The sequence below is a fragment of the Sebastes umbrosus genome, chromosome 6 (assembly GCF_015220745.1).
Source record: "Sebastes umbrosus isolate fSebUmb1 chromosome 6, fSebUmb1.pri, whole genome shotgun sequence".
NCBI classification, from domain to species: Eukaryota; Metazoa; Chordata; class Actinopteri; order Perciformes; family Sebastidae; genus Sebastes; species Sebastes umbrosus.
In genome coordinates, this window is record NC_051274.1 from 4,306,782 (window position 1) to 4,323,082 (window position 16,301).

At 41.6% G+C, this 16,301-nt stretch overlaps 1 protein-coding gene and 1 long non-coding RNA gene across 2 annotated transcripts in view; one reads left to right on the forward strand and one right to left on the reverse strand.

The window, feature by feature from the left end:
- The window catches only part of LOC119490163 (plexin-A1-like), a 361,229-nt gene that overhangs the window by 129,845 nt on the left and 215,083 nt on the right, over positions 1-16,301 (reverse strand).
- LOC119490167 lies at positions 307-4,031 on the forward strand. The gene is made up of 2 exons (XR_005207347.1): positions 307-352; positions 3,606-4,031. It is a non-coding gene; the product is annotated as an uncharacterized LOC119490167 (long non-coding RNA).

Here is a 16,301-nt window from a genome sequence, read left to right on the forward strand (position 1 = left end):
ACTATTTTTATCCGTCCAAAATGTACCTAAAGGGAGATTTGTCAACTATTTAATACTCTTATCAACATGGGAGTGGGCAAATATGCTTGCTTTATGCTAATGTATGTACATATTTATTATTGGAAATCAATAAACAACACAAAAGAATGACAATTATTGTCCAGAAATCCTCACAGGTACTGCATTTAGCATAAAATAAATATGCTCAAATCATAACATGGCAAACTGCAGCCCTACAGGCAACAACAGCTGTCAGTGTGTCAGTGTGCTGACTTGGCCATAAAGTGGGCATGTCTGTCAAGGGGAGACTCGTGGGTACCCATAGAACCCATTTTCAGTCATATATCTGGAGGTCAGAGGTCAGCAGGACCCCTTTGAAAAAATGGCCATGCCAGTTTTTCCTCGTTAAAATTTAGTGTACATTTTGATATTTAAAACTGAGCCCGCTACAACCTAAAAATACTGAACCACCATTGATAGGTTAGTAGATATCTAGTACATCGAGCACATCTAGTACAAGTAGTATCTATAGGTGACTGAGAGCATCGTTGTCAGCTGTGATATCCAGTATATGTCATATTACAGTTAAGAGCTTACTGAAAGCCACACCATGGCTGTGTCTGAAATCACTCCCTATTTCACTCATTCGCTATTCCATATGTAATAGACACTCAACAGAACAATCAATAGTGAGCATAAATAAATAAATTTACTCAGTCGGACCCTTCAGACAGTCAATATAGTGCCCTATATGGTAAATAAGGAGTGATTTCTGCCATGTGAACAGTGATGCAATCGCGTAGCTTGGGGGAAAAAAAAAATCATCAAATAACATAGTCAGTGAGGAATCTTTAAAGTGAACTGAAAGAAATGCTTAAAATCAGCCAAGAGAGCAGTAACGTTCACCTCTAACAACAGTTAAGCCTAAAGCAAATGCAACATATAGTTTTCCATTACATTTGGGCAAATTTGAGACTCACAGACGTAGGACAGTTACCTTCGGGTGATGTCATATCTATAAACTGCTATATAATGAAAAACACAAGATGGACCAGTTGTATCCTCGGTCATGTTCATTTCCTACAACTCTACCACAGATAATATTCTGTTTCAGCCTCTCTCGTCCGTTCTTCAGTTTTTCTCTCCTGCTCTCTCTCTCTATACGTCTTCCTCTCTCATCTGATCCTCCCTCCCTCCCTCTGCTTTCTACCTGCTCTGCTGTTTATTTAACTGGGATGATGAACTCCTGCTGGCTAGTAATGTTAAGAACGTATATTGCTAAGAAGTGAAAGTCAATTGTTCGTTCCATTGCAACGTCAGCGCCCGGCAGCAGAGCTACGTATTCGCCATTTTGGACTGAAAGCGACTACTGGACGCCAGTAAAACGTCCGCTCTTCAAATTGCCGTACAAAGAAAAACTAAATTATTTCTATGCTGTTGTCATAAATTGAATGTCTCTATCGAAACGGCCTGTGTTGAATGATACAAAATGTATAAATATGCATACTATTATAGCTATTTACTTACTTACTTCTTTATTTATTAAACTTTTTTGCCCGGTCGCTTCCCAGAGGAGCATGAAGTGAACGAAAAATCCAGCACACAGACTTTGAGAGCAATCTCAAACTTTTTCATGTCAAGGATCTCCAAAATGTCCAACAGACCACAGACCATGGATGTAGAAGAGGTTGTGTCCTGTGCTTTTGTCCTGCGTGTTAGTAAATAACCTACAACTACATTAAATTCTGTTGATGTCATGCTACTAGCTACTGGCCGATAGCCGGCTGTTTGGGAACAGAGACGTTAATACATCCACCACGGTACAGGCTGACAGCATACAGCCCATACAAGTGATGAATTACAGCCAATATATCCATTATTACAGCTAGCAGGAACGGATATGTCATATTGAGCGTGCAGAGCGGTGCAGTCCCGTCTCTTTGTTTCTATACTCTTTGGTGAAAATGTTTATGAAGTTTAATTACTTTTGATGTTTTGGCAAAACTATTTATGAAAGAGGAAAAAAAAAATGATATTCGAGATGAAAGACGGAACAAACACACAACATATGTAGCTCTGACACACACCTAAAGTCATCATCATATTATCTCTTTTACTTTCTTCCCCCCTCACTTCTAATTACTTTCTATCAGGACGGAGACATCCCATCCACGGTGATGTCACAGATGAGGCGAGGGCCCCGATTGGCTGCTGGCTGTCGCCCATGAGGCCACCTCACCGAGGCGCTGACAGACTCCGAGTATGATGGATGAGGGAGTCTGTGTGCGTTTGTCTATGTGTGTGTGTGTGTGTGAGTGTCAGGGGGGGGTCAGGGCAGTGTAGAGGGTCCCCACGGATTAGCGTTACAGTCCAATGAACCGTTTCAGAAAGGAGGGAGGGCAAGACCCCATCGACCAGTGCTTTTACACACACACACACACACACACACACACACACAGAAAGAAAGACCTGATATGATGACCACATCTCCCAGGAGAGAGAGAGGAAGAGTCATCTGTTGAGCAATGTTTCAGTTTTAGACGCTAATATAGTTATACCCTTAGAGGATAAATCTAACAGAAAGAAACACACACACACACCAGAGAATACAACAATAACGTGCAATGGGTCATGCCGGTAATCCCGATAGATCTCTCCATTCAATCACCACACAGACAGGTCATAAGGCTGTATCTATATAGATCTCCTCAAAACACTTTCTCCCATTCGGACACATCTTTCTCTCTCAGTGTATCTCTCTCACTCCGCATTAACAACGTTTTCTTTGTCTCCGTCTCATATAACCCCCCAAGACAGGTCAAAACTGGAGAGAGCTTTATCAACCTAAACATCGTGAACTCCAGCTATTTCTGCCACACGTTGTTCAGTAAGACCCCCTCCCTAGTGGCTGCCTATGCACTGAATGCTGCTTTATGTAAAAAAAAAAGTTAAAGAGGAGAGGTCAAACGAAGGCCAGATACAAACTGATATCCATCAGCACGGCAGCCAGGTTGTGCTACGATACTCTTGTGGGCCTCGCTGCTGCAGAATAATAATGTTTGATATGTGGATTGTGTACGGCTCGTAGACTGGTTTGGTGTGTACGTGACGAGGCCCCACGATACAATATTATCACCATACTTAAGTCAAGATACGATCTTACTGCGATTTTACACATTTTGCGATATGCCACCTTTTTTCAGCTGCAAAATATGCAGTTTGTCAACACCTGTCTCATCTAATATAAGGCTGTAAAAGTTAATGCTATAATAACGCATTAACGCAAATACGTTTTAAAGCCACTAATTTCATTAATGTATTAACGCAACTTGCGATTTGTAGGTTGTAGTGGGCTCAGTTTTAAAGCTAGAGTTAAGATACTGGTATCTAACTTAAAAAATGTGCGATTAACTATTTGAATTGATTGACAGCCCTAGCATCTACATGATGAGATATGCTGAGTGTTGCGATAAGATATATTGAGATATGTTGTGATTTATTACCTTTTTCAACTGCAAAATATGCAGTTCGTCAACATCTGTTTTATCTAATAAGATACAGTTTTCACTCAGTTCATCTCAGAGTTCTCATTCACATATCTTGAGGTCAGAGGTCAAGGGACCCCTTTGAATATGGCCATGCCAGTTTCTCCTCACCAAAATGTTGCCCAACTTTAGAGCATTATTTCGCCTCCTTCCCAGCAACCTAACATGACATGGATGTTACCAATACAACTGCTACGACCTCTGAAACACAGAATAGCGATTGATACTTGCCGCCCGTGTATTGATACAATATTGCCACGCAAAAAATTGCGATACTATTCTGTATCGATTTTTTTCCCCCCACCTCTAGCACACGAGTGGTCCAGGACCACGATCACGGCTTGACAAAACCCATCCGCCTGCCACCTAAAACAAGGAAAATGAAAATGAAACCATTACAGCCATGCATACATGGCTCAAACAGTTCAACTTTGTGTTAAGCGATCAAGCTATGGAACAGATACCGTGCCTACTGGGAAAAAAAAACTCCACTCTGATTCTACAGAGCTCTCTATCCCACATGTCTCCATTAGAATAGCATTGCCCTGTGTGGTATCTCTGATGACCAAGTGTGATTGTGTGTCTATCTGGATCCTATCAGGACTGGATGGTCAAAGAGGAGGATGTAGCCGATAAGCATCAGCTAGTGGATCGATAGGAGCCTCTAAAAATACACAATCTGTTTGTGAGTGTCTGTGTGTGTGTGTGTGTCTGAGGGTGACACAGAAGATACATGACAGATAACGAGAAGCTCTTCAGGACGGACTCAGCTCCGTGTTCTCTTTTTTTTTTTTTCAGCCCGCAGGATCAAAATTTGATGAATTTTGTTTCATCTCGCAAGCGGGAAATGACACAGTGCTCCTTGTCATGTGGGAACCAAAAACAGGCTCGCAACCCAGTTTAGACCGTGACCCAGTGAATATTAAGAGATTTCTGTGACCCACCTAAGAATCAGCCGACCTTTCAAGGTCAGTATAAAAGCCCATGATAAATGTACTCACTTCCTCATCATCTGCCTTCATGCAGTTGAGTGTATTTTCTCCATTAGTCTTGGGACGAAATAATGAGTTTCTCGGTCCCAAAGGTGCTAGGTCGGAAAAGTTTAAGCAATGCACAACACAAGCCAACTTCACAACAAAAGACATCGCAATATCTAGTATGCAAATTCACTGGGGCCGAGAACTTTTGAAAGCGATCGCTTCTCTCTGTGCGAGACCCGTTTCATGTTTTATTCCAGATTCGTGACTCATCCCCTGTGCTTCATTTCAGCAGGAAAACATTTCATCTATTTTGCTCAAATGACCCGAGTTCCTCAGTCGTAGTCTCAGGTGGAAGGAGGGCAGGCACCCCCCCATCGCAGTAGACTAGGAGCTCTTCTGTTCAATAAAAGACACTTTGAACTGCGTTAGAAGCCTTTGTCCACCCACTCTTCTCAGCCCTTTACTACAGGGGATACGGAGCGAGGCGGATCGTGTGGTAAAGATAAATCACGGGAAGAGTTCACGCTGTTGTGAACTGAGATTTGACACTTAAATAAATGTATGAACATATACAATCGTACCTTCTTTTGAAAACTTGAACAAACTCGGTTGTATTACCCTCATCATTTTTAATCAAAGCATCATATCACCTTTTTCTTCACATCTCGAGGGGAACCTACACCGCTACTCAACGTGACTCACAGCAAAGCCGAACTAAGAACACAGTAGAAAATGGAACTACGACAACATGTGTAAAGGCCTTTTCACAACAAGTCTGTCCGAAATTGTCGCACATAAAATAAACACACAAATGAATACGTCCTCACGTTGTGTCAATCACGTTTACATACCTGCTCCAGAACGTTCGTCCGTCACTAAAGTTTCGGAAGAAGTTACATTTTCGGCGTTTTTTCACATCTTTCGTCAAAAGGCAAAAGAGGGTTGTTGGACCACTCAGAGCCACTGTTCGTGCATTCATACATTCACTTTGTTCTCCCGGAACAAAGCACTTAAGCACAATAAATTAATAAAAGAATACAGAAATGCAGAATTTAAAGATAGATTGTGGCAGGTGATTGCAGAGCAGCTTGTAATCGGGGACGGTTGCAGAACAAAAGATGTCGGAAAGATTAGACAGTAGGAAGCCAACCAGTGATTCTCAAAGTGGGGTCCGTGGCACTCTGTCAGGGGGTCCGAGAAATAATTTGCTATAAATTATAAAACTGTGCTGTGTCATTAAAAAGTGCATATCTACAGATGGGGACCATTTGCGCCAATAAAACGAGCATATTGTGTCCATTACTCCCATCCACGTTAGCTTTGGGCCGATAGAAACTCCGATATGATTGCGACACACAGCAGTAAGTCCGTTATTTTAAAGTTGTACCACTTACTGACAGTCAGCTTCAGACTGGTAAGTTTAAACGTCTGGATTTATTCAGGCTATGCCAGTCTTGCTACTGCGCATTTTCTGAAAGCTTTTAAGATCAATTACATGATACGTAGGCTATAACTGCTGTCAAGTTGAGTGAAAAAAAACTTGGCGTGCAAAGACCTTTATATGTGGAATCTGTGAAATGGCTGCTGGTACCTGTACAAAGATTCATAAAACAAAAAGGAACAATGGCAATCCTCCATTTCTTTACCTGTCTTATCTAAACAACGCACTCAAAAATGACTCAGTTTGGACAAGTCAAGTCAATTTGCTTCATATAGCCCAGAAATGTCCTTCAAAGGGTTTTTCAACCTGTACAGCATACAACACAACCTCTATCCTCAGACCTATCAGATCAAATGTTAGCCTGCATGATGCAGTCATGTCAGTCAGTTCAAAGCAACGATTATGCTTTGAACTGGTTGAATTGAGTGCCCCTGGGTATGATTACTTCTCCAAGACCAAGAAAGTGTTCAGAGGTGTCTTGTTGTTTCCTTCCAACAGCCTTTAAGACATGTTTACTCCTGTTTGGTGGATCTGTCAGATGTGAAACCAATATAACCACAGGGCCAGGTATCGAACCGCAATACTTTTTTTAGAATTGAGACTGAAATGTGTCCATTGCATTGTGTAATCAAATCCAAATGCTTTGTCAGATCTTTACATATTCTTTAATCAGACATTTCAAGATTTAGGTCACTACTTTGCCAATTCTTTACCGGTTGATTTCAAAATCTTTAAAAAAGTATGATTTGGTACAGGCACCGAAGGTCAGGTATCATATTGACACCAGTGTCAAACATGACCCAGCCTTATACAACCACGGTTACAATGAAACAGAACATAATGTATATCAACACCAGAGTGTTTCAAAAGCCTTCACAACATGGAGCACATTGTATACCAATAACAATGTATTTGAACCTTCACATTCAAGGACACGTCTGCATTCATTTGCTTCTATAAAGGTAGAAACATTCTGGTACCAACATGTAGCCACAGGACTATACCATCCTTTATACTAAAGGGTTATTCAAGCAACATAGTCAGGAGACTTATAAGAGAGGTTTAAAAACACATTGAAAAAGTAAACTTTTAGTCCCTAGTATTGGTCAAGCTCCCAAAGCAGCGGGGTGTATATTCATAAAGGAAATCAATAGTGTCGTTAATAGACCTTCAATAGACCAGGTTGAGCAGTAGGCTGCTCTTTGTGACAAAACACCGTCTCACGGCAGGTCGTGAAATAGTCACGAAATTTAATATATTTGATTTGTGTACATAGACACGTATTACCCTTTTTTTTCATTACGCTCAGCACGACTTTCAACAACATATTTTGTCAACAACACGTGATGCACGTCAGTTTCCGCTCCAGTCTTTTCAAAATAATATTACTTAATTAGGCTAACGAAAAGATTGAATTGGTTAGGTTTAGGCTACTAAACTACTTAGTTAGGTTTAGGAAAAGATCGACTTGGTTAGGTTTAGGCAACACACTTCTTAGTTAGGCTTACGAAAAGATTGAATTGGTTAGGTTTAGGCAACAAAACTACTTAGTTAGGTTTAGGAAAAGGTCGACTTGGTTAGGTTAAGGCAACAAAACTACTTAGTTAGGTTGAGGAATAGATCAACTTGGTTAGGCGTAGGCAACAAACTACTTAGTCAGATTTAGGAATAGATTAACCTGGTTAGGCTTAGGCAACAAACTAAGTTAGGTTTAGGAAAAGTCTGAGTTGGTTATGCTTAGGCAACAAACTATTTAGTCAGGTTTAGGAAAAGATCGACTTGGTTAGGCTTAGGCAACAAACTAAGTTAGGTTTAGGAAAAGTCTGAGTTGGTTATGCTTAGGCAACAAACTATTTAGTCAGGTTTAGGAAAAGATCGACTTGGTTAGGCTTAGGCAACAAACTAGTTTGTTAGGCTTAGGAATAGGTCGACTTGGTTAGGCTTAGGCAATAAACTACTTAGTTAGGTTTAGGAAAAGATCATAGTTTGGGTTTAAATAACACCGGGAGTGGCGTAACTTAAATATGGAAGTTACATGACAAATATATCAACTTTGACTTGTGGTTTCACACGGGACACAAACACCGCTCTCTTGGGCAAAAGTCCTTTGACCCACCCATCTACCCCAACCTCCTCCCTACACGGCGTTCATCGCTCTCTATACTTCCCAGTTCACAATTACGTGGATTACATTTGAATTGATTTCGTGCTGACCATCCTGAGAAAAAAATAAATAAATTAGTTTCTATGTACACGAATCAATACATAAAATGTCATGACTATTTCACAAACTGCTGTGTGACTGAACTTCATGCAACATTGGTGGATTGCCCCTTTAAAAAGTAAAAAACAAAAGAACCATGCATACAATGTAGTCAACCCCCTACCTTTTCTCTACACATTTGGTATTTAATAAATGCTTTTAGGAATAAAAAAAATGTGATCTGATCTCGTCCTTCACCTTGCATACGGTTGAGATGGCCTGTTAGCATAGAACAATGGACTGAAGAGCATTGATACCCTAGTTAATTCCCCTGTCCCTCTGCCTCAGTGCACCATTCAACAGTTTAATGGCCATTAAATTTATCCACTGAGACGGTGAGCACCATCAGAACTCTTTCAAAACTAATTTCCCACATATGATTACTCATGTGCCTTCACAGTAACTGTGGAGTGAAGTTTATTAAGCCTTCGGAGTGAGGGGGAAGTGGGGTCAGACGGGAAACAACACAGGGAAGTGTCATTTGGATTGAGACACACACAAGAGTTACAAGTCATCACAGACTCTCAACCCTCCGAGATCCGCGGGAATGCAGGGATCCCAACCGACTTTACCAACCGGTTCAGTTTTAGAGGTAGAATGAAGCTACAGAAATCAACCAGAAAACCTAATCCATTAGTAACAGCCATGAGGAAAGAGGCAAATTAATGCTCCAAAAAACTGGCATGGCCATTTTCAAAAGGGGTTCCTTGACCTCTGACCTCATGTGCCGATGGGTCTCTCCTTTACATACATGCCCACTTTATGATAATTCCACACCTTTTGGTGCAAAAACCATGCAGCTTTATGCATGCAGTACAAATGTGTTATTTTCGCCTATTCTAAAATTGTACGTTTGAATATTTCTGCATACTGGGGTCCCTAAACTGTCTTGGAATTACATAAATTGGGTATCACTGTAAAGCTGAGACTCTTGTGGATCCAATGAGCCCAACTGTATTCATGTGTGATGATGTTAGTCCCCATAGTAGCCATTTCATATCGTGAGACCATTTTTTAAAACTTCACCCCACTGTATAAAATGACTTGTGATGACCTCGAGGATAATCACAGCCTCATGAAACTTTAAGGCCACAAACTAGAGACCTAGAGCATTCAGAGGAGGGATGGTTTTCCTATAGGTAGATTGAGAATAAGGGGGTTTCTGACCAGTTTCCACAACAGAAGTGCTCATCATTCAATCGACAAAAAAAAATGCAATTCTTTCAGAAATCTCCAAATGTCAAAAGCTTTTGATACCAAATCACAGCATGGCTTTTTCTATGGTGTTCCTCAAGGTCTTAATGTGGTATTTTGGAGGGATTATTGATCATTTTTATCAATTCTCAATTGGTAAAAAATGGTTAAATTTAGCACCAAATCTGTGTAACAAATGGTATGAACCCCAAAATTGCTTATGAGACATAATAGAGCATGGGGATAGCCATCATATACACCCACAATAATGTTCTAAGCCCTTATACACTTTCACAATTTATTCATGTTTATTTCTGATTTATAACTAGAACAGCTTGACACACAGTGCTGAGCTGCATCTCAAATTCATCTTCAGGTTCCCATCTTTCAGATGATGTACACCACTTATATGTGACATCTACTGTTGACCTGCTATCTCTCCCTGACGACCCCCTCTACCCCCGCCTAAAAAAGACCAAAACGGGTCTATTGTGGGTCTCAGAGGGTTAATATTTTCATAAATTCATCAGGAGCAGTTTATTACATGTACATATTTATTATATATTCTGCCCTACTGGGTATGTGCATCAACGAGAGAAGCCAGGAATAAGGCAGTGAACAAGGATGTGAATGAAAAGTGGCTCAGAGTGACTTAATCATCGGTGACATTTGAATATTTCCTATTTATGTTCTGCAGACAAAAGTAAGTTGTGTAAGACAAACACACGATGCAATTAAATGTTTCTCAGCATGCCGAGCTTCCAGCAAAGAAGAAAGTAGGGCAGATAGCATTAAATAAATGACATGGAATTATTAAGTAGATGCTGAGGAGACATGATGCACGGGTATAGTGTCGTGACCCTGAAGTATCCTTTCATCTCCTGAATGGTTAAAACATCCCTCGCTTCCTCCTCCCACCCCTCCAACCTTCTCCTCCTTTCATCAACTCGCTCGCTCGCTCGCTCTCTCCTTTCCTCCTTGTTAACGTCTCTCCCTCCAACTCTGATGTCTTTCTCTTATCCTTAATCCGTCCAGCCCGGTTCTTCCTCATTCCTCCTATATCATATCTCCCCGATCTCTCTACTGTCCCACTTTTTCAAAAAATTATCTCCCAAACATTATTTAAGTACGCCAACTAAAACGACACGATCAATCAATCCTAATTTCATAAAGCTTGTAGAGAAATTGGCCTCGAGCAATTTGGACAAATGCGCAGTCCAATCTGCCATCTTTCTAGAATAATGAGACAATTAAAATGAGCTCCCTGACACAAACTTAATTACAGTCATCGTCTCGTGACCTCTGGCCTTCCTCTGGAGTGAGAAAAACAGTTGATAACACATCGAGCCAGGCGGTGTCTCTTGATATCTCTTCCATTTGTATTCCAGTTATTAGACTTAAAGGGATAGTTTGGGTGTTTTGATGTAAGGATGTATGAGGTACTCATCTATAGTCAGTGTATTACCTACAGTAGATGATGGTCAGCAAGACCACAGTTTGGAGAAACCGATACAAGAGCAAAGTAATGCACTGCTGTGGACGGCAGAAAAAACTTATTTTAGGAAGAAATATCCATCTAAAAAAAATCAATATTAAAAACTTTGTATATGAATCATCATATACATACAGGTACAAAATTGTCCTCTGCATTTAATCCATCCTAAAGCATTTAGGAGCAGTGGGCTGCTGTAAAGCACCCGGGAGCAGCTTGGGGTTCAGTGTCTTGCTCGAGGACATGCAGACAGAAGGAGCCGGGGATCGAACTGCCAACCTTAGGGGTGAAAGAACGACCCACGATATCTGTTTCAGTGTATGTTATATTTGGAATATTATCTCCGGTTTATCATGTCGTGAGACAGCTAAACGGTCTGTGTTTCCAAGCCGTTATCTATACTTTCGCCAAAGCCACCAGACTCCATTGACAAAAACAGTAATTTGCTGGTCTACCGCTGATCTCGATCGGTTAGTTTGTTTGCGTTATTGTGTGACTTTGGTTAGTCTGGATTCACCAAAGTCATACAATAACACACAAAAAAGTAACCGATCAAGGCAGTGATTTGTGTGTTCTGCGAGGTAAAATAACTGTTTTTTTTCAAAGGAGTCTGGTGGCTTTCGTGAGAGCATAGATGGAAACAACGGCTTCAGTTCCCCGTCGAAAACGGCTGTCTCACAGCAAGGTAAGGCGGCGAAAATATTCTAAATACGGTGTAAACTGATATTGGCCTTTCTTTTAGGTGGCTAAAATACATGTTGCTGCTGCCTCTGTCCACAGCAGTACAATGCTTAGCTTCCATAGGGTAACTCCTGTCTGTTTTTACAAGCTGACCGTCATCTACTGTAGGTAATACACTGACTATGGATAAATACCTCATACAAGCCCACTTCAAAACACCTGAACTATCCCTTTAAGCTTATGGCCTTATTCTCACACAACTTTGATTTGATTTATTTGCCTTTACTTAACCGTGCATTGTTAACTGTAGAAGTGAAGGGGTTTGAATGTGAGACCCGTGCGCAAAACTACAGGCTGGCTAAAATTTGTTAAAGGGAAACCTGCATAATAGAGTGTGCACTATTTTTTGCAGAAGGCGTTTCTTTTTTCAATTTTTCTCATGTGCAGTGTGCACACAGTTTCATAAATGAGACCCTCTAGTTGTTTTAGCAAGCTGGCTTATTCTCCAACAACTAGGCCACTGCCACACTCCTCCCCTTATGTTTTATTGTGGATGCTCCACCTTTCGCTTCTCATCTCATCTGTCTCTCTCCATTAAACACGCCGACGATCAGAGAGGCATCTGGAGATGCATCTTTAAGCTTTAATACACTTTGAATAATTAACACACACACACACACACACACACACACACACACACACACACACAGCTGAGTCTATCAGTGGCAGGCAGCTCCCCCCAGCCAGAGAGAGACCCAGAGGGAGAGGGGAAGCTCGCTCTGTGCCAGCCCCAGCCTCGGAGCCTCGGAGCTGGGCCGCTCAGAGCTGTGTACCAGCCTGTGCTCCAGCAACAATGGAATGACAGATGTAACTCTGACACCCTCAGCTGAGAGACAGAAAACAAAGGGGTGTCTGGCTCCAGCTAATTGACTTGTTGAAGGAATGAGGGAGCGGGTGAACAAGAGGAAAGAGCTCATTGGGTTAGAGATCAGAAAGGGGAACCCGCATGGAGATGGCTGGCGAGGTGTGTGGCGTGCCTTGAGCAGTGATGCTACATCAGGAGTCTGTGTGTCGGCTTGCTGTGCGTGCACATGCAAATAATGCATCCCTGCGAAAGATATGACCATCTTACTGACTCACCCATCACGGTGATTCATCCTCTAATTAGCAGCACGAAGGCTAACACTGATCCACATATCTATATTCACCTTCTGTTCATCTGGAGCCTGAACACAGCCTGCTAATGATTATCAATGAGGCTATAGGCTACAAAGCCACCGGTTCAATCTCCTGCACAGCAGCAATGCATCATGGTACCTACTGTACGCGTACTGTATTTCACTGAGCGTAAGGAGGTCAGGCTTCTCGGGAAAGAGGGAGAGAGTGGAAAGAAGGAGGAGGAAGGGAAGAAATAAGGGATGAACGGAGAAGAAGGGAAGGAAGGGTAGGGGGGACTGAAAATAGGAAGAAGTAAAGTGGAGGAAGAAAGAAAAATGGGATGTAGGGGAGGAAAAAAGGAGGTAAGGATACAGGGAAAGAAGGAATGAAGAGAAAAAAGGAAGGAAAAAGAAAGAAAGAAAGAAAGAAAGAAAGAAAGAAAGAAGATCCCACTGAGTCAGAGCTGGGGAGTTGAAGTTTCACATATTGAAAAGGTCAGTGCCTCGATAGTTAAATAAAGTGTTTCAGAACGGTGCGGTGTCGGGCTCATAATGAGCACTTCTTTTGACACATTCTGATGACTTCACTCAGTCTTAATGAATACATCAGACAGAAATAAATACCAAGCTACACTTTCATAAAACATGAATAAATAGAACCGCTGCTCTAAAATCGACACAATCCAAGACCTCAATAGTCTTTGTGTCAACGCTGAAAGTGGGATCCATTATACAGTATGTAACTAGGCACAAATTAACGGTGTGGAAGTCCAGCCCAGTCTCACAGCAGTTTGTGTATTGATGTATTGAATCGTGCACATAGATAATAATTTTTTTCTGTAATGGTCAGTACAAATTCAATTCGTATTCAGGTAATTGTGAACTGGGAAGTATCAAGAGCGGTGAAGGGAGGATGTAGAGGTGGATGGGTGGGTCAAAAAATACAGGACTTTTGCCCAGGAGTGCTCGTGTCATGTGTGACGCACCAAAGTTGATTTATTTGTTGCGTAACTTCTGTACTTTAGTTACGCCACTTCCAGAGTTTTTTAACCCAAACCGTGACCTTTTTCTAAAGCTAAGTAGTTTTGTTGCATAAGCCTAACCAAGTCTAACTTTTCCTAAAGTAGTTTTATCTTGAAAAGACTGGAGCGGAAATTGACACGTGCATCACATGTTGCTGGACATTTTACAATGCTGTACGAATGACACGCAAAAATCAAGAAAGGCGTATTTATTGCATGCCAAACGCCTTGTGCATTATCGTGACATTTATATGCCATTTCGTGCGAACGGGGCTGGTTTTCCAGAGCCCTCTGCATCAGGAATACACTGTGATAACTCAGTAGTCAGTAGTGATGTAAATGAGAGGGCTGTGTTTCTTTCACGCAGCCTTATGCCTACTACACTGTTCTAAAACACATACTGACACACTGACTGTATGACAGAGGGTTAAATGGCTGTGCAAGCTGCAAGCACTGAGTCCAAAGTTACAAATAAAGCTTTTGAAATGATTAGAAGTTATAATAAAAAAGACCTTGTAACTGCCAATCAATTGACTTGGCTTTGAATATTCTTCAATATGTGTTTACCAGTTGTTTTTTGTGCTTCTCATAGTTCCAATGATATATGAAGGCAATATTAGGATATCATCAATAACCAGAAGCTCAGATCACGACTAATGACAAAACTGTTGTTGCATGGAGTTGGAGCGTTTTAGACGCACACACACAAAAAATAAAAATAAGTCAGTGCCTATCAAAGCTCCCATCTGGGGCTGTTACTTGGCAGCCATTTTGTGCCTCTGCTGTCAATCATGCGCCGCATTAATTCATTTGTGGGACGTGAAATATCCTGAGTGAAAAGCGAGCCCATCCAAAATGAATGAAGGACTTAATTAACAAGCGAACAAATTGCAATCAGCGAATGAATAAGCAGGCACGCTCGTAGACAGGAAAACAAATGCAAACAAACCTCCTTTCCTATTACTCTTTCTGCTGCTTTTTATTAGCCTCTTATTTTTCCTATTTCCTTCAATCTGAATGAAGTCATTTTGAACCAACCCGCGGGCCCCGGCGTCGGCCCCGGCGTCGGCCCCGGCGTCGCCTCCACCGGCCCCCAATGCTGGGATTCATTGGAGCGCGGCGAATTTGTTTATTTGTCCCGGTGTTTGTTTCTCTCATTGTTTGTGTTTATGCACATTTCTGTTCACGGCCTTCTCAAGTGTTTCTCCGACTCTGGCAATTTTCTGCCTGGTCGCCCCTAATGTGCTTCTCTGTTTATCCGCTGTCACAACGCGGCTGATTTATATATATTTACATATCCAGGAAGTGACATCAGACAATTAAATTCACTTCGAGAAGGCAAAAAAGCGATACATTAGCGGTGATCTGTTTACACACAGGATGGGGGGGAAAAGTGTATTTTTTTGTGATGTGGCAACGGATTCACAGATGCTATGAGTTTTATCAGATATGAAGTGAAGAAATATGACAAATGCCTCTGGGAAGATAACCAGTGTAGTGTGAATTCAATCACTTTGGCAACCTACTGCTAATGACACAGGGGGAAACTTTTTCAGACAGCGGAGATGGGCAATATTGCTTTCAGCAGGAGCTACGAACTGGCAAATTGGAACAAAACCAAGGCTATGAGGAGATAAATGTGTGATGACAAAACTGCTGCTGTTGACTGAAGTGTGCATATGCATTGCGTCAAATTGTTACCTAGTCAATGACAGAGAGAGAGAGAGAGAGAGAGAATATATCGGCTACATCAAACACATGTGCGTCCATCACTCTCTGTTGTGTTAATAACAATAATCCATGTAAGGATGTGGTGAAGGCACTAGTATATATATGTGTGTGTGTGTCTATCAAAATTCAGCAAAACCCCCCTGACATTCAAAATGTCTTGGTAACCATGGCAACGCCTGCACCAAAAAGACAGAGTACATCAGAAGACAAAATAGGAAGGAAAAAAAATAAGATAAATAAATAAAAGGCTGAATTGGTGTGGTTCTCCAAAACAAGATGAGGACGGCTGTCAGTCTGATGGGTTTGTAGGACATGTGATGACAGGGTGTCCCCCTTTCTGTCTCTCGACCGGCACATGCACGCACGCACGCACGCATGCACGCACGCACGCACGCACGCACGCACGCACGCACGCACGCACGCACGCAAAATGCCCTGAAATTGCTGCCTGTTTTGTACTCTTTAACAGACACCATAATAGACATTTGATAGGTATGCATTTCTCGTCTCCACCTCTGGGTATAGCCAGGAGATGTGCTCTAGATGCCGCTCAAAAACACAACTTCCTTGTTTTCTCATTGCTTGTATTGCAAACTAGCTCCAACAGCTAAAATGGCATCCCAAAATATGAGTGAAGTGGATGTTATGGACGAGGATACATTTTACATTTATGTTTTGACTGACTCAGATATTCAGCTGTATTTATTATTCGAGATTATAGAGAGATAGAGAGATTATAGAGAGAGAGTATAGGGCAGAAGTAGAGCCACCGTTTCGCTGGTTCGCTGGTACTTG